We start from the raw sequence: 17,936 nt of genomic DNA, 5'->3' as shown, positions 1-17,936 counted from the left end.
CAGCACCAACCCCCTGCCAGTGGAGCTGGGCTGGAGCTAAAGGTCCAGCACCAACCCCCTGTCAGTATAAGAGGGCTGAAGCTACAGGTCCAGCACCAATCTCCCTGCCAGAAGAGGGGGCGCTGGAGCTATATTTCCAGCACCAACCCCCTGCCAGAAGAGGGGGCTGGAGATACAGGTCCAGGACCAACCCCCTGCCAGTAGAGGGGGGCTGGAGATTCAGGTCCAGGACCAACCCCCTGCCAGTAGAGGGGGACTGGAGCTACATGTCTAACACTAACCCCCTTCCAGTAGAGGTGGGCAGGAGCTACAGGTACAGAACCAACCCCCTTCCAGTAGAGGTGGGCATGAGCTACAGGTCCAGCACCAACCCCCTGCCAGTGGAGCTCGGCTGGAGCTAAAGGTCCAGCACCAACCCCCTGTCAGTATAAGAGGGCTGAAGCTACAGGTCCAGCACCAATCTCCCTGCCAGAAGAGGGGGCGCTGGAGCTATATTTCCAGCACCAACCCCCTGCCAGAAGAGGGGGCTGGAGATACAGGTCCAGGACCAACCCCCTGCCAGTAGAGGGGGGCTGGAGATTCAGGTCCAGGACCAACCCCCTGCCAGTAGAGGGGGGCTGGAGCTACATTTCCAGCACCAACCCCCTGCCAGTAGAGGTGGGCTGGAGCTACAGATACAGCACCAACCCCCTGCCAGTAGAGGGGGGCTGGAGCTATAGGTGAAGCACCAACCCCCTACCAGTAGAGGGGGGCTGGAGCTACAGGTCCAGCACCAACCCCCTGCCAGTAGAGGTGGGCTGGAGCTACAGGTACAGCACCAACCCCCTGCCATTAGAAGGGGGCTGGGGCTACAGGTCCAGCACCATCCCCCTTCCAGTAGAAGCGAGCTGGAGCTACAGGTCCAGCACCAACCCCCCCCCCCCTTGCCATTAGAGGGGGCTGGAGCTACAGGTCCAGCACCAACCCCCTGCCAGTAGAGGGGGAGGCTGGAGCTATATTTCCAGCACCAACCCCCTGCCAGTAAAGGGGGGATGAAGATACAGGTCCAGGACCAACCCCCTGCCAGTAGAGAGGGGCTGGAGCTACAGATCCAGCACCAACCCCTGCCAGTAGAGGGGGAGGCTGGAGCTACATTTCCAGCACCAACCCCATGCAAGTAGAGAGGAGCTGGAGCTACAGGTCCAACATCAACCCCCTGCCAGTTTCAGGAGGGGGCTGGAGCTACAGGTCAAGGACCTACCACCTGCCACTAAAGAAGGGGGTGCAGCTACAGGTCCAGCATCAACCCCCTGCCAGTAGAAGAGGGGTTTGAGCTATTGGTCTAGCACCAACCCCCTGCCAGTAGAGGGGGACTGGAGCTACATGTCTAACACTAACCCCCTGCCAGTAGAGGGGGGCTGGAGCTACAGATCCAGCACCAACCCCCTTCCAGTAGAGGTGGGCAGGAGCTACAGGTACAGAACCAACCCCCTTCCAGTAGAGGTGGGCATGAGCTACAGGTCCATCACCAACCCCCTGCCAGTAGAGGTGGGCTGGAGCTAAAGGTCCAGCACCAACCCCCTGCCAGTATAGGAGGGCTGAAGCTACAGGTCCAGCACCAACCTCCCTGCCAGAAGAGGGGGCGCTGGAGCTATATTTCCAGCACCAACCCCCTGGCAGTAGAGGGGGCTGGAGATACAGGTCCAGGACCAACCCCCTGCCAGTAGAGGGGGGCTGGAGCTACATTTCCAGCACCAACCCCCTGCCAGTAGAGGTGGGCTGGAGCTACAGGTACAGCACCAACCCCCTGCCAGTAGAGGGGGGCTGGAGCTATAGGTGAAGCACCAACCCCCTGCCAGTAGAGGGGGGCTGGAGCTACAGGTCCAGCACCAACCCTCTGCCAGTAGAGGTGGGCTGGAGCTACAGGTACAGCACAATCCCCCTGCCATTAGAAGGGGGCTGGGGCTACAGGTCCAGCACCATCCCCCTTCCAGTAGAGGCGAGCTGGAGCTACAGGTCCAGCACCAACCCCCCCCCCCCTTGCCATTAGAGGGGGCTGGAGCTACAGGTCCAGCACCAACCCCCTACCAGTAGAGGGGGGCTGGAGCTACAGGCCTACCACCAACCCCCTGCCAGTAGATTAGCGCTGGAGCTACAGGTCCAGCACCATCCTCCTGCCAGTAGAGGGGGCCTTGAGGTACAGGTCTAGCACCAAACCCCTGCCAGTAGAGAAGGGCTGGAGCTACAGGTCCAGCACTAACCACCTGCCAGTAGAGGGGGCTGGAACTACAGGTCCAGCACCATCCCCCTGCCAATAGAGGGGGGCTGGAGCTACAGGTCCAACACCAACCCCATGCCAGTAGAGGGGGGGCTGGTGCTACAGGTCCAGCACCAACCCCCTGTCAGTAGAGGGGGCTGGAACTACGGGTCCAGCACCAACCTCGTGCCAGTAGAGGTGGCCTGAAGCTACAGGTCCAGCATCAACCCCCTGGCAGTAGAGGGGGACTGGAGCTACAGGTCCAACATCAACCCCTTGCCAGTAGTAGGGGGCTGGAGCTTCAAGGCCAGCACCAACCCCCTGCCAGTAGAAGGGGTCTGCAGCTACAGGTCCAGCACCAATCCCCTCTCAGTATAGGGGGGCTGGAGCTACAGGTCAAGGACCTTCCCCCTGCCATTAGAGGGGAGGCTGCAGCTACAGGTCCAGTACCAACCCCCTGCCAGTAGAGAGGGGCTGGAGGTACAGGTCGCGCACCCCCCCCCCCTTGCCATTAGAGGGGCTGGAGCTACAGGTCCAACACCAACCCCCTGCCAGTAGAGGGGGGATGGAGCTACAGGTTCAGCACCAACCCCCTGCCAGTAGAGGGGGGATGGAGCTACAGGTTCAGCACCAACCCCTTGCCAGTAGAAGACGGCTGGAGCTACATGTCCAGCAGCAACCCCCTGCCAGTAGAGTGGGGGCTGGAGCTACAAGTCCAGCACCAACCCCCTGTCAGTAGAGGGTGGCTACAGCTACAGGTCCAGCACCGACCCTCTGCCAGTAGAGGGGGCTGGAGATACAGGTCCAGGACCAACCCCCTGCCAGTAAAGGGGGGCTGGAGATACAGGTCCAGGACCAACCCCCTGCCAGTAGAGGGGGGCTGGAGCTACATTTCCAGCACCAACCCCCTGCCAGTAGAGGTGGGCTGGAGCTACAGGTACAGCACCAACCTCCTGCCAGTAGAGAGGGCTGGAGCTACTGGTCCAGCCCCAACCCCCCTGCCAGAAGAGGGGGGGCTGGAGCTATTGGTCTAGCACCAACCCCCTTCCAGTAGAGGGGGGGATGGAGCTACAGGTCCAGCATCATCCCCCTGCCAATAAAGGTGGGCTGGAGCTACATTTTAAGCATCAACTCTTTGCCAGTAGAGGGGGGCTGAAGATACAGGTCCAGGACCAACCCCCTGCCAGTAGAGGGGGAGCTATAGCTACCGATCCAGCACCAACCCCTTGCCAGTAGAGAGGAGCTGGAGATACAGGTCCAGGACCAACCCCCTGCCAGTAGAGGGGGGCTATAGCAACCGATCCAGCACCAACCCCCTGCCAGTAGAGGGGGAGGCTGGAGCTACATTTCCAGCACCAACCCCCTGCCAGTAGAGGGGGAGGCTGGAGCTATATTTCCAGCACCAACCCCCTGCCAGTAGAGGGGTGCTGAAGATACAGGTCCAGGACCAACCCCCTGCCAGTAGAGAGGGGCTGGAGCTACAGATCCAGCACCAACCCCTGCCAGTAGAGGGGGAGGCTGGAGCTACATTTCCAGCACCAACCCCCTGCCAGTAGAGGGGGGCTGAAGATACAGGTCCAGGACCAGCCCCCTGGCAGTAAAGGGGGGCTGTAGCTACAGATCCAGCAACAACCCCCTGCTAGTAGAGGGGGGACGCTGGAGCTACATTTCCTGCACCAACACCCCCTCCCCTGCCAGTAGAGGGGGGCTGGAGATACAGGTCCAGGACCAACCCCCTGCCAGTAGAGGTGGGCTGTAGCTACAGATCCAGCACCATCCCCCCTGCCAGTAGAGGGGGCAGCGGGCTGGAGCTACAGGTCCAGCACCCACCCCTCTGCCAGTAGAGGGGGGCTGGAGCTACATGTCCAACAACAACCCCCTGTCAGTAGGGGGGGGATGCAGCTACAGGTCCAGCACCAATCCCCTTCCTGTAGAGGGGGACAGGAACTACAGGTCCAGCACCAACCCCCTGTCAGTAGAGGGAGGGATGCAGCTACAGGTCCAGCACCAACCCCTCTGCCAGTAGAGGTGGGCTGGAGCTACTGGTCCAGCAGCAACCCCCGCCCAGTAGAGGATGGCTGGAGCTACATGTCCAACATCAACCCCCTGTCAGTAGAGGGGGGGCTGCAGCTACAGATCCAGCACCAATCCCCTTCTTCCTGTAGAGGGGGACAGGAGCTACAGGTCCAGCACCAACCCCCTGTCAGTAGAGGGGGGGCTGCAGCTACAGGTCCAGCACCAATCCCCTTTTTCCTGTAGAGGGGGGCTGGAGCTACAGGTCAAGGACCTACCCCCTGTCATTAGAGAGGGGTGCTGCAGCTACAGGTCCAGCATCAACCCCCCTGCCATTAGAGAGGCGCTGGAGCTACAGGTCCAGCACCAACCCTATGCAAGTAGAGAGGAGCTGGAGCTACAGGTCCAACATCAACCCCCTGCCAGTTTCAGGAGGGGGCTGGAGCTACAGGTCAAGGACCTACCCCCTGCCACTAAAGAAGGGGGTGCAGCTACAGGGTTCAGCATCAACCCCCTGCCAGTAGAAGAGGGGTTTGAGCTATTGGTCTAGCACCAACCCCCTGCCAGTAGAGGGGGACTGGAGCTACATGTCTAACACTAACCCCCTTCCAGTAGAGGTGGGCAGGAGCTACAGGTACAGAACCAACCCCCTTCCAGTAGAGGTGGGCATGAGCTACAGGTCCAGCACCAACCCCCTGCCAGTGGAGCTGGGCTGGAGCTAAAGGTCCAGCACCAACCCCCTGTCAGTATAAGAGGGCTGAAGCTACAGGTCCAGCACCAATCTCCCTGCCAGAAGAGGGGGCGCTGGAGCTATATTTCCAGCACCAACCCCCTGCCAGAAGAGGGGGCTGGAGATACAGGTCCAGGACCAACCCCCTGCCAGTAGAGGGGGGCTGGAGATTCAGGTCCAGGACCAACCCCCTGCCAGTAGAGGGGGGCTGGAGCTACATTTCCAGCACCAACCCCCTGCCAGTAGAGGTGGGCTGGAGCTACAGATACAGCACCAACCCCCTGCCAGTAGAGGGGGGCTGGAGCTATAGGTGAAGCACCAACCCCCTACCAGTAGAGGGGGGCTGGAGCTACAGGTCCAGCACCAACCCCCTGCCAGTAGAGGTGGGCTGGAGCTACAGGTACAGCACCAACCCCCTGCCATTAGAAGGGGGCTGGGGCTACAAGTCCAGCACCATCCCCCTTCCAGTAGAAGCGAGCTGGAGCTTCAAGGCCAGCACCAACCCCCTGCCAGTAGAAGGGGTCTGCAGCTACAGGTCCAGCACCAATCCCCTCTCAGTATAGGGGGGCTGGAGCTACAGGTCAAGGACCTTTCCCCTGCCATTAGAGGGGAGGCTGCAGCTACAGGTCCAGCACCAACCCCCTGCCAGTAGAGAGGGGCTGGAGGTACAGGTCGCGCACCCCCCCCCCCCCCTTGCCATTAGAGGGGCTGGAGCTACAGGTCCAACACCAACCCCCTGCCAGTAGAGGGGGGATGGAGCTACAGGTTCAGCACCAACCCCCTGCCAGTAGAGGGGGGATGGAGCTACAGGTTCAGCACCAACCCCTTGCCAGTAGAAGACGGCTGGAGCTACATGTCCAGCAGCAACCCCCTTGCCAGTAGAGTGGGGGCTGGAGCTACAAGTCCAGCACCAACCCCCTGTCAGTAGAGGGTGGCTACAGCTACAGGTCCAGCACCGACCCTCTGCCAGTAGAGGGGGCTGGAGCTACTGGTCCAGCCCCAACCCCCCTGCCAGAAGAGGGGGGGCTGGAGCTATTGGTCTAGCACCAACCCCCTTCCAGTAGAGGGGGGGCTGGAGCTACAGGTCCAGCATCATCCCCCTGCCAGTAGAGGTGGGCTGGAGCTACATTTTCAGCACCAACCCCCTGCCAGTAGAGGGGGGCTGAAGATACAGGTCCAGGACCAACTCCCTGCCAGTAGAGGGGGGCGATAGCTACCGATCCAGCACCAACCCCCTTCCAGTAGAGGGGAGCTGGAGATACAGGTCCAGGACCAACCCCCTGCCAGTAGAGGGGGGGCTATAGCTACCGATCCAGCACCAACCCTCTGCCAGTAGAGGGGGGCTGGAGATACAGGTCCAGGACCAACCCCCTGCCAGTAGAGGGGGGCTATAGCTACCGATCCAGCACCAACCCCCTGCCAGTAGAGGGAAGCTGGAGATACAGGTCCAGGACCAACCCCCTGCCAGTAGAGGGGGGCTATAGCTACCGATCCAGCACCAACCCCCTGCCAGTAGAGGGGAGCTGGAGATACAGGTCCAGGATCAACCCCCTGCCAGTAGAGGGGGGGCTATAGCTACCGATCCAGCACCAACCCTCTGCCAGTAGAGGGGGGGCTGGAGATACACGTCCAGCATCAACCCCCTGCCAGTAGAAGAGGGGTTTGAGCTATTGGTCTAGCACCAACCCCCTGCCAGTAGAGGGGGACTGGAGCTACATGTCTAACACTAACCCCCTGCCAGTAGAGGGGGGCTGGAGCCACAGATCCAGCACCAACCCCCTTCCAGTAGAGGTGGGCAGGAGCTACAGGTACAGAACCAACCCCCTTCCAGTAGAGGTGGGCATGAGCTACAGGTCCAGCACCAACCCCCTGCCAGTAGAGGTGGGCTGGAGCTAAAGGTCCAGCACCAACCCCCTGCCAGTATAAGAGGGCTGAAGCTACAGGTCCAGCACCAACCTCCCTGCCAGAAGAGGGGGCGCTGGAGCTACATTTCCAGCACCAACCCCCTGCCAGTAGAGGGGGCTGGAGACACAGGTCCAGCACCAACCCCCTGCCAGTAGAGGGGGGCTGGAGATACAGGTCCAGGACCAACCCCCTGCCAGTAGAGGGGGGCTGGAGCTACATTTCCAGCACCAACCCCCTGCCAGTAGAGGTGGGCTGGAGCTACAGGTACAGCACCAACCCCCTGCCAGTAGCTGGAGCTATAGGTGAAGCACCAACCCCCTGCCAGTAGAGGGGGGCTGGAGCTACAGGTCCAGCACCAACCCCCTGCCAGTAGAGGTGGGCTGGAGCTACAGGCCTACCACCAACCCCCTGCCAGTAGATTAGCGCTGGAGCTACAGGTCCAGCACCAACCCCCTGCCAGTAGAGGGGGGCTGGAGCTACAGGCCTACCACCAACCCCCTGCCAGTAGATTAGCGCTGGAGCTACAGGTCCAGCACCAACCCCCTGCCAGTAGAGGGGGGCTGGAGCTACAGGCCTACCACCAACCCCCTGCCAGTAGAGAAGGGCTGGAGCTACAGGTCTAGCACCAAACCCCTGCCAGTAGAGAAGGGCTGGAGCTACAGGTCAATTACCAACCCCCTGCTAGTAGAGGAAGGGCTGTAGCTACAAGTCCAACACCAACCCCCGCCTGTAGAGGAAGGGCTGGAGCTACAGGTCCAGCACCAACCTCCCCCTTCCATTTGAGGAAGGGAGGCTGGAGGTACATGTCCAGCACCAACTTCCTGCCAATAGAGTGGGGCTGGAGCTACAGGTACAGCACCAACCCCCTGCCTTTAGAAGGGGGCTGGGGCTACAGGTCCAGCACCATCCCCCTTCCAGTAGAGGGGGGCTGGAGCTACAGGTCCAGCACCAACCCCCTGCCAGTAGAAGCGAGCTGGAGCTACAGGTCCAGCACCCCTTCCCCTTGCCATTAGAGGGGGCTGGAGTTACAGGTCCAGCACCAGCCCCCTGCCAGTAGAGGGGGGCTGGAGCTACAGGCCTACCACCAACCCCCTGCCAGTAGAGGGGCGCTGGAGCTACAGGTCCAGCACCATCCTCCTGCCAGTAGAGGGACGCTGGAGCTACAGGTCCATCACCAAACCCCTGCCAGTAGAGAGGGGGCTGGAGCTACAGGTCCAGCACTAACCACCTGCCAGTAGAGGGGGCTGGAACTACAGGTCCAACACCAACCCCCTGCCAGTAGAGGGGGGTCTGGAACTACTGGTCCAGCACCAACCCCCTGCCAGTAGAAGGGGGGCTGGAGCTACAGATCCAGCACCAACCCCATGCCAGTAGAGGGGGGGGGGCCCTGGAGCTACAGGTCCAGCACCAACCCCTTGCCAGTAGAGGGTGCCTGGAGCTACAGGTCCAGTATCAACCCCCTGCCAGTAGAGGGGGCTGGAGCTACAGGTCCAGCACCAACCCCATGCCAGTAGAGGGGGGGCTGGTGCTACAGGTCCAGCACCAACCCCCTGTCAGTAGAGGGGGCTGGAACTACGGGTCCAGCACCAACCTCGTGCCAGTAGAGGTGGCCTGAAGCTACAGGTCCAGCATCAACCCCCTGGCAGTAGAGGGGGACTGGAGCTACAGGTCCAACATCAACCCCTTGCCAGTAGTAGGGGGCTGGAGCTTCAAGGCCAGCACCAACCCCCTGCCAGTAGAAGGAGTCTGCAGCTACAGGTCCAGCACCAATCCCCTCTCAGTATAGGGGGGCTGGAGCTACAGGTCAAGGACCTTCCCCCTGGCATTAGAGGGGAGGCTGCAGCTACAGGTCCAGCACCAACCCCCTGCCAGTAGAGAGGGGCTGGAGGTACAGGTCGCGCACCCCCCCCCCCCCTTGCCATTAGAGGGGCTGGAGCTACAGGTCCAGCACCAACTCCCTGCCAGTAGAAGGGGGCTGGAGCTACAGGTCCAGCACCAACCCCCTGCCAGTAAAGGGGGGCTGGAGCTACAGGTCCAACACCAACCCCCTGCCAGTAGAGGGGGGATGGAGCTACAGGTTCAGCACCAACCTCCTGCCAGTAGAGGGGGGATGGAGCTACAGGTTCAGCACCAACCCCTTGCCAGTAGAAGACGGCTGGAGCTACATGTCCAGCAGCAACCCCCTGCCAGTAGAGTGGGGGCTGGAGCTACAGGTTCAGCACCAACCCCTTGCCAGTAGAAGACGGCTGGAGCTACATGTCCAGCAGCAACCCCCTGCCAGTAGAGGGTGGCTACAGCTACAGGTCCAGCACCGACCCTCTGCCAGTAGAGGGGGCTGGAGCTACTGGTCCAGCCCCAACCCCCCTGCCAGAAGAGGGGGGGCTGGAGCTATTGGTCTAGCACCAACCCCCTTCCAGTAGAGGGGGGGCTGGAGCTACAGGTCCAGCATCATCCCCCTGCCAGTAGAGGTGGGCTGGAGCTACATTTTCAGCACCAACCCCCTGCCAGTAGAGGGGGGCTGAAGATACAGGTCCAGGACCAACCCCCTGCCAGTAGAGGGGGGCTATAGCTACCGATCCAGCACCAACCCCCTGCCAGTAGAGGGGAGCTGGAGATACAGGTCCAGGACCAACCCCCTGCCAGTAGAGGGGGGGCTATAGCTACCGATCCAGCACCAACCCTCTGCCAGTAGAGGGGGGCTGGAGATACAGGTCCAGGACCAACCCCCTGCCAGTAGAGGGGGGCTATAGCTACCGATCCAGCACCAACCCCCTGCCAGTAGAGGGGAGCTGGAGATACAGGTCCAGGACCAACCCCCTGCCAGTAGAGGGGGGCTATATCTACCGATCCAGCACCAACCCCCTGCCAGTAGAGGGGAGCTGGAGATACAGGTCCAGGATCAACCCCCTGCCAGTAGAGGGGGGGCTATAGCTACCGATCCAGCACCAACCCTCTGCCAGTAGAGGGGGGGCTGGAGATACACGTCCAGCATCAACCCCCTGCCAGTAGAAGAGGGGTTTGAGCTATTGGTCTAGCACCAACCCCCTGCCAGTAGAGGGGGACTGGAGCTACATGTCTAACACTAACCCCCTGCCAGTAGAGGGGGGCTGGAGCCACAGATCCAGCACCAACCCCCTTCCAGTAGAGGTGGGCAGGAGCTACAGGTACAGAACCAACCCCCTTCCAGTAAAGGTGGGCATGAGCTACAGGTCCAGCACCAACCCCCTGCCAGTAGAGGTGGGCTGGAGCTAAAGGTCCAGCACCAACCCCCTGCCAGTATAAGAGGGCTGAAGCTACAGGTCCAGCACCAACCTCCCTGCCAGAAGAGGGGGCGCTGGAGCTACATTTCCAGCACCAACCCCCTGCCAGTAGAGGGGGCTGGAGATACAGGTCCAGCACCAACCCCCTGCCAGTAGAGGGGGGCTGGAGATACAGGTCCAGGACCAACCCCCTGCCAGTAGAGGGGGGCTGGAGCTACATTTCCAGCACCAACCCCCTGCCAGTAGAGGTGGGCTGGAGCTACAGGTACAGCACCAACCCCCTGCCAGTAGCTGGAGCTATAGGTGAAGCACCAACCCCCTGCCAGTAGAGGGGGGCTGGAGCTACAGGTCCAGCACCAACCCCCTGCCAGTAGAGGTGGGCTGGAGCTACAGGCCTACCACCAACCCCCTGCCAGTAGATTAGCGCTGGAGCTACAGGTCCAGCACCAACCCCCTGCCAGTAGAGGGGGGCTGGAGCTACAGGCCTACCACCAACCCCCTGCCAGTAGATTAGCGCTGGAGCTACAGGTCCAGCACCAACCCCCTGCCAGTAGAGGGGGGCTGGAGCTACAGGCCTACCACCAACCCCCTGCCAGTAGAGAAGGGCTGGAGCTACAGGTCTAGCACCAAACCCCTGCCAGTAGAGAAGGGCTGGAGCTACAGGTCCATTACCAACCCCCTGCTAGTAGAGGAAGGGCTGTAGCTACAAGTCCAACACCAACCCCCGCCTGTAGAGGAAGGGCTGGAGCTACAGGTCCAGCACCAACCTCCCCCTTCCATTTGAGGAAGGGAGGCTGGAGGTACATGTCCAGCACCAACTTCCTGCCAATAGAGTGGGGCTGGAGCTACAGGTACAGCACCAACCCCCTGCCTTTAGAAGGGGGCTGGGGCTACAGGTCCAGCACCATCCCCCTTCCAGTAGAGGGGGGCTGGAGCTACAGGTCCAGCACCAACCCCCTGCCAGTAGAAGCGAGCTGGAGCTACAGGTCCAGCACCCCCCCCCCCCTTGCCATTAGAGGGGGCTGGAGTTACAGGTCCAGCACCAGCCCCCTGCCAGTAGAGGGGGGCTGGAGCTACAGGCCTACCACCAACCCCCTGCCAGTAGAGGGGCGCTGGAGCTACAGGTCCAGCACCATCCTCCTGCCAGTAGAGGGACGCTGGAGCTACAGGTCCATCACCAAACCCCTGCCAGTAGAGAGGGGGCTGGAGCTACAGGTCCAGCACTAACCACCTGCCAGTAGAGGGGGCTGGAACTACAGGTCCAGCACCAACCCCCTGCCAGTAGAGGGGGGTCTGGAACTACTGGTCCAGCACCAACCCCCTGCCAGTAGAAGGGGGGCTGGAGCTACAGATCCAGCACCAACCCCATGCCAGTAGAGGGGGGGGGCCCTGGAGCTACAGTTCCAGCACCAACCCCTTGCCAGTAGAGGGTGCCTGGAGCTACAGGTCCAGTATCAACCCCCTGCCAGTAGAGGGGGCTGGAGCTACAGGTCCAGCATCAACCCCCTGCCAGTAGAGGGGGGCTGGAGCTACAGGTCCAGCAACAACCCCCTGCCAGTAGAGGGGGACTGGAGCTACAGGTTCAGCACCAACCCTCTGCCAGTAGAGGTGGGGGGGGGGGTGCAGCTGCATGTCCAACACCAACCCTTTGCCAGTAGAGGGGGGCTGGAGCTACAGGTCCAGCACCAACCCCCTGCCAGTAGAGGGGGGGGGGCTGGAGCTACAGGTCCAGCACCAACCCCCTGCCAGTAGAGGGGGACTGGAGCTACAGGTCCAGCACCAACCCCCTGCCAGTAGAGGGGGGCTGGAGCTACAAGTCCAGCACCAACCCCCTGCCAGTAGAGGGGAGGCTGGAGCTACAGGTCCAGCACCAACCCCCTTCCAGTAGAGGGGGGCTGGAGCTACAGGTCCAGCACCAACCCCCTGCCAGTAGAGGGGGGCTGGAGCTACAGGTCCAGCAACAACCCCCTGCCAGTAGAGGGGGGCTGGAGCTACAGGTCCAGCACCAACCCCCTGCCAGTAGAGGGGGGCTGGAGCTACAGGTCCAGCACCAACCCCCTGCCAGTAGAGGGGGGCTGGAGCTACAGGTCCAGCAACAACCCCCTGCCAGTAGAGGGGGGCTGGAGCTACAGGTCCAGCAACAACCCTTTGCCAGTAGGTGCTTTCCTTGACTGGCTTCAGTTTATGTGTAGTGTAATGTGCTGATTGTGGTGAATTTTGTAGGTGTGATTGACTGATAATGGGTCCCTCACTGACTAAAGGTGATAATGGGGCTGACATTGTCCACAGATGATAATAGAACTGACACTGTCCACAGTTGATAATGGGGCTGACACTGACCACTGGTGATAATGGGACTGACACTGACCACAGGTGATAATGGGGCTGACACTGACCACAGGTGATAATAGGGCTGACATTGACCCTAGGTGATAATGGGGCTGACACTTTCCACAGGTGATAATGGGGCTGACACTGACCACAGGTGATAATGGGACTGACACTGACAACAGATGATAATGGGGCTGACACTGTCCACAGGTTGAGGACCTCCGCAGGAGGATGAGTGAGCCCGTCAAGAGGCTGGTGGAGGCTGGCCGTGTGGTGGCTGTCAAGAGGCTGGTGGAGGCTGGCCGGGTGTTTGCCGTCCAGGAAGACCAAGATGGCCGCCGCTCCGCCAGGTTAACTCTACAAGACGGACAGCTGTACCTCCACCCACTCCTGCGTCAGCCCACGCCCGCCCACGCCCATACCCTCCAGGTAACTTTATTACACCCACTAGTCTTACTGACATTACTGACTTACTGAGTTATGATAACTAATATGATAACATTTTGTTATGCAGTTATCAGCATGATTTATTTGATTTCCTGCAGGAGAGTGAGGTTGTGGGCATGCTGGAGCCCTCCTGCACCCTGGCGTTCCTTGACCTCGGGTGGGCGGGGTCAACAAGAGGGCGGGTCACCATCCGGCTGACCCCTGACACTCCGCTGGCCAGACAGTTTGTGTTGTTGTGTACGGGCCAGCGGGGCCACACCTTCCGCAACACTAAACTGTTGCAGGTGGTGTGCAAGGGTCGCCCGGGGGAGTGTGTGGGGGGGCGGAGACTACCAGAGTAATGATGGCACGGGAGGAGCCTCACTGCTGCCTGACCTCCAGGGGCAGTACCGGGAGTCAGGCCAGGCAGGAGATGTGGTGGCCTGGTATGGGCTGGGGGGTCCCAAGAGTGCCCAGTTCGCCATCACCACCAGGGACCGCCAGTATGGTTTCCAGTGGTCATATTATGTCTTCGGTAATGTGGTGAGCGGCCTGGATGTGGTGAGGGCAGCTGTCAACCACAGTAACATTACGCAGGTGACTGTGGTGGACTGTGGTGTTGTGCTGCCACTCTAGTTCACTGTACCATCACCATCACTACTGTGGTGTTGTGCTGCCACTCTAGTTCACTGTACCATCACTACTGTGGTGTTGTGCTGCCACTCTAGTTCACTGTACCACCACCATCACTACTGTGGTGTTGTGCTGCCACTCTAGTTCACTGTACCACCACCATCACTACTGTGGTGTTGTACTGCCACTCTAGTTCACTGTACCACCATCATCACCATCACTCCTGCATCACCCTGAACTGTGTATTTTGATGACAATGTAGTTTAAGGACAGACCTTTATCACTATATCATCATAACTTCACTATCCTTGGTGTTTAACACTTTGGTTTTTATACTTTGGTATCATATACCTGACAAACACGGCTGTATCACCATCAATGCTATATCTTCTCAGTACTGTAACCTATCATTGCTGTATCACTATAGCTTCACTATCACCACTATATATCACCATCACCTCAGGGCCCACACTTGGGGTCATATACTGAACATGCTGAGTAACAAATTGTTGGTGTCACCAAATGACAGCTGTTGTCACTGTTATATCACCAATAGCTCACTATCACATAACACTGTCACTGCTACACCAACATCATTTCACTTTCACTGCATTATCACCTCACACTGATATATTTCCTCCTTACATTCACTGATATATCACTATCACTGCTACAGTACCACTACCGCACCAATACTACTATATCACTACCACTACTATACTACTATCACTTCACTATCACTGCTATTTCACTATCACTTGGGTGTGTTGTGATATTACCATACTGGACCATGGTGTGTTGTGATATTACCATTCTGGTCCATGGTGTGTTGTGATATTACCATACTGGTCCATGGTGTGTTGTGATATTACCATTCTGGTCCATGGTGTGTTGTGATATTACCATACTGGACCATGGTGTGTTGTGATATTACCATACTGGTCCATGGTGTGTTGTGATATTACCATACTGGTCCATGGTGTGTTGTGATATTACCATTCTGGTCCATGGTGTGTTGTGATATTACCATACTGGACCATGGTGTGTTGTGATATTACCATTCTGGTCCATGGTGTGTTGTGATATTACCATTCTGGTCCATGGTGTGTTGTGATATTACCATACTGGACCATGGTGTGTTGTGATATTACCATACTGGTCCATGGTCTGTTGTGATATTACCATACTGGTCCATGGTGTGTTGTGATATTACCATACTGGACCATGGTGTGTTGTGATATTACCATACTGGTCCATGGTGTGTTGTGATATTACCATACTGGACCATGGTGTGTTGTGATATTACCATACTGGTCCATGGTGTGTTGTGGTATTACCATTCTGGTCCATGGTGTGTTGTGATATTACCATACTGGTCCATGGTGTGTTGTGATATTACCATACTGGACCATGGTGTGTTGTGATATTACCATACTGGACCATGGTGTGTTGTGATATTACCATACTGGTCCATGGTGTGTTGTGATATTACCATATTGGTCCATGGTGTGTTGTGATATTACCATACTGGACCATGGTGTGTTGTGATATTACCATACTGGACCATGGTGTGTTGTGATATTACCATACTGGTCCATGGTGTGTTGTGATATTACCATACTGGTCCATGGTGTGTTGTGATATTACCATACTGGACCATGGTGTGTTGTGATATTACCATACTGGTCCATGGTGTGTTGTGATATTACCATACTGGTCCATGGTGTGTTGTGATATTACCATACTGGTCCATGGTGTGTTGTGATATTACCATACTGGTCCATGGTGTGTTGTGATATTACCATACTGGTCCATGGTGTGTTGTGATATTACCATACTGGACCATGGTGTGTTGTGATATTACCATACTGGTCCATGGTGTGTTGTGTTATCACCATATGGGTGTGAGGTGGTGTTATGACCACACATACACCAATATGATCATACTGTAGCTGGTGTATGATGTGCTCAAACTGTATAGTGATGTCTTGGCTGATTAGCCTAGTATCATGAATATTAATTTATGTAGTTATTCTTTTTTCGACAACACACTAGTATTAAATGTGTATTGCCAATGTATTCCACATATATTTATGTATATTATATATCTGTATAAATGTGTATTGCCAATGTATTCCACATATATTTATGTATATTATATATCTGTACCATAAGTCTTTGCCATGTATTTCTGGATATATATTAGAAGTCTAGTGAATAGCAGTAGCCTAATGTAATGTAGCTTGAAAAACATCTGTATATGCTTATATTATGGAATGCTACATAATGCTGTATAGGAAATATTATGTGAACTATGATGGAGAACGTATAAATTTAGGTCTCGGATGTATTACTGTCATGTATACTGTGTAATTTCCCTGTCATTATTGTTCATTTCATTGTCCTCTAACATTAAATTAGATTTTGGCACTGTGAGATGTATACCACATAAACATGGTTTTGATACACATGTATATATATACTTTATATTGTATTCATGTATACTTATGTATAATGGCTGGCGGGCAGACGTCTTGAAATCCTCCTTGAACCCCTCCTCCCCTCTCCCGCCAGTGTTACCATGTCTTGCCAATATGAATTCTTTCTTCACATATTTTTATATCATGATATAATCTTTAATGTACTGAATTATTGATATGTATTATTAGGTAAGGTTGTGAATTACAGTCTTTATTTTGTTGTTATATGAATTAGAAGTTCTTGATCGAGATATGTCTGTATATGAGCTTGAGATATTTGAAAGAGAGGAGTCAGCTGACTCATAGAGGTGGATACAGTGTCGCTCCCGGCCAGCATGGCTCTGGGCGGTCACTCTTTGATTTTCTCAGTCGAGCGCATGTGTTGCCGCTATGGTCCGGGTTTTGTGACCTTATTTGTGTCATTTGACTGCTAAGATATTTGTCATGTTGCAGTAATGTATACCATGGATCAATTCTACCATTGTGCATCCTTTATACCAGGTGGTAGGTGCTGTTATATATCTTAGTGAGGTGGGTACCTGAGGATCTTAAGTGATGCCATTGTGATGTATATGATATTGATTCCTCATACCTCATTTGTTAATGGTTGTGACACCCCCACCACCACCCTGTATTGGTATTAGCAGCATAATAGGCGCTAGTGTCCCACTGCGCCACGATAGAGCCTGCCGTCAGCTAGTGCTGATTGTATGCAGTTTTGAGACCTGTTGATGATCATGTCCAGCTTTGAGAAGCTGGATAAATCATTGAGTGCGAGTTTATAGATTGTATTCTTTTTTATGTTATGTTCATTTATGTTAATGCCCAGTAAACTGGAATATTTTTTGTTAGCCTTTCACACTTATTGATATTTGGCCAGGCTATGTTTTCCATTGGTGCTGTAGGTTACTCCTCCTTAACATACATACATATATATAATGTGTGTGTATATATATATATATATATATATATATATATATATATATATATATATATATATATATATATATATATATATATATATATATATATATATATATATATATATATATATATATATATATATAAAACCTAGAAGGGGTACCACCTCTGGTGCAAGTGTAGGGACCCATAGCCTCGGAGAAGAAAATAAAGAGTACTCAGAGAAGACCTTGTGGATCCTCACTGAACACTTTGATATTTTCTTCTCCTACCACCCCTATTCTTTTGGTATGTATGTATATTTATCTAACTTTATTTGAAAATGTCATTACACAAAAAAAGTTATAATATTGATTACATGCAGGGTACAAGGCTGCTTGTCACAAGTTGAACAGCTCTTCCAGCTCCTCAGATGGCGGGCAGGAACCATGGATGCAGTGAGCATTTCCTCTCTGGATTGCCGCACTAAGGCGCTGAAAAAGAAAACTGGCAGCTCTAGGGTCTCTAGTTGTTTCGATTAGCTTAGACCCCAACTCCTTCAAAAAGCTAGCAGCACTTTTACCCCAGGCACCAAGTGTCTGAGGCAATGGGGACAAAATTGTAGTGGTGCTCAAGGTCTCTGTATTTACGTGACTTGGCCGCTTCCCGTTGATTGGCAGCTCCTCCTGCTTGTGTAGCACTGAAGTCAACATAGGTATTGGCTAAAGTTGAAACGCAAGTGTAGTCCCACACCAACTGTCTACCATTCTTCCAGGGGTTCAACGTGATTCCGTCTGGGCGACCGACAGGCTCATCAGAGTTGCGGGACATTAGGTAACGGGGCTCTCTCTCTGCTGGACAACCGGCTGTTGTAAGGCTTCTCTTAATAATGTCATTGACCTCGCCGTGTCCTGCATGCCATCCTCCTGTCCTTTGGCAGAGAAGGCCATGCCGTCCGTATCTGTCAGCCTCTGCCTCGCCGCAAATACACCTGTATTCGGTGTGGATTGGGGCAGCGAGGC

General features: G+C 55.8%; 1 protein-coding gene across 1 annotated transcript in view; it reads left to right on the top strand.

The window, feature by feature from the left end:
* Window positions 1-14,484, top strand: part of LOC138366286 (tripartite motif-containing protein 59-like) — an 85,782-nt gene extending 71,298 nt beyond the window's left edge. Inside the window, exons 5-6 of the mRNA XM_069327312.1 lie at window positions 12,686-12,904; window positions 13,021-14,484. The gene's annotated coding sequence lies outside the window, so the exon portion shown is untranslated. The remainder of the gene's footprint in view (window positions 1-12,685; window positions 12,905-13,020) is intronic.
* Window positions 14,485-17,936: the final 3,452 nt, after the last annotated feature.

Source organism: Procambarus clarkii, chromosome 19 (assembly GCF_040958095.1).
Source record: "Procambarus clarkii isolate CNS0578487 chromosome 19, FALCON_Pclarkii_2.0, whole genome shotgun sequence".
Classification (NCBI taxonomy): Eukaryota; Metazoa; Arthropoda; class Malacostraca; order Decapoda; family Cambaridae; genus Procambarus; species Procambarus clarkii.
Note: the sequence above shows the minus strand (reverse complement) of the source record. Positions and strands in the feature narration are given on the sequence as shown.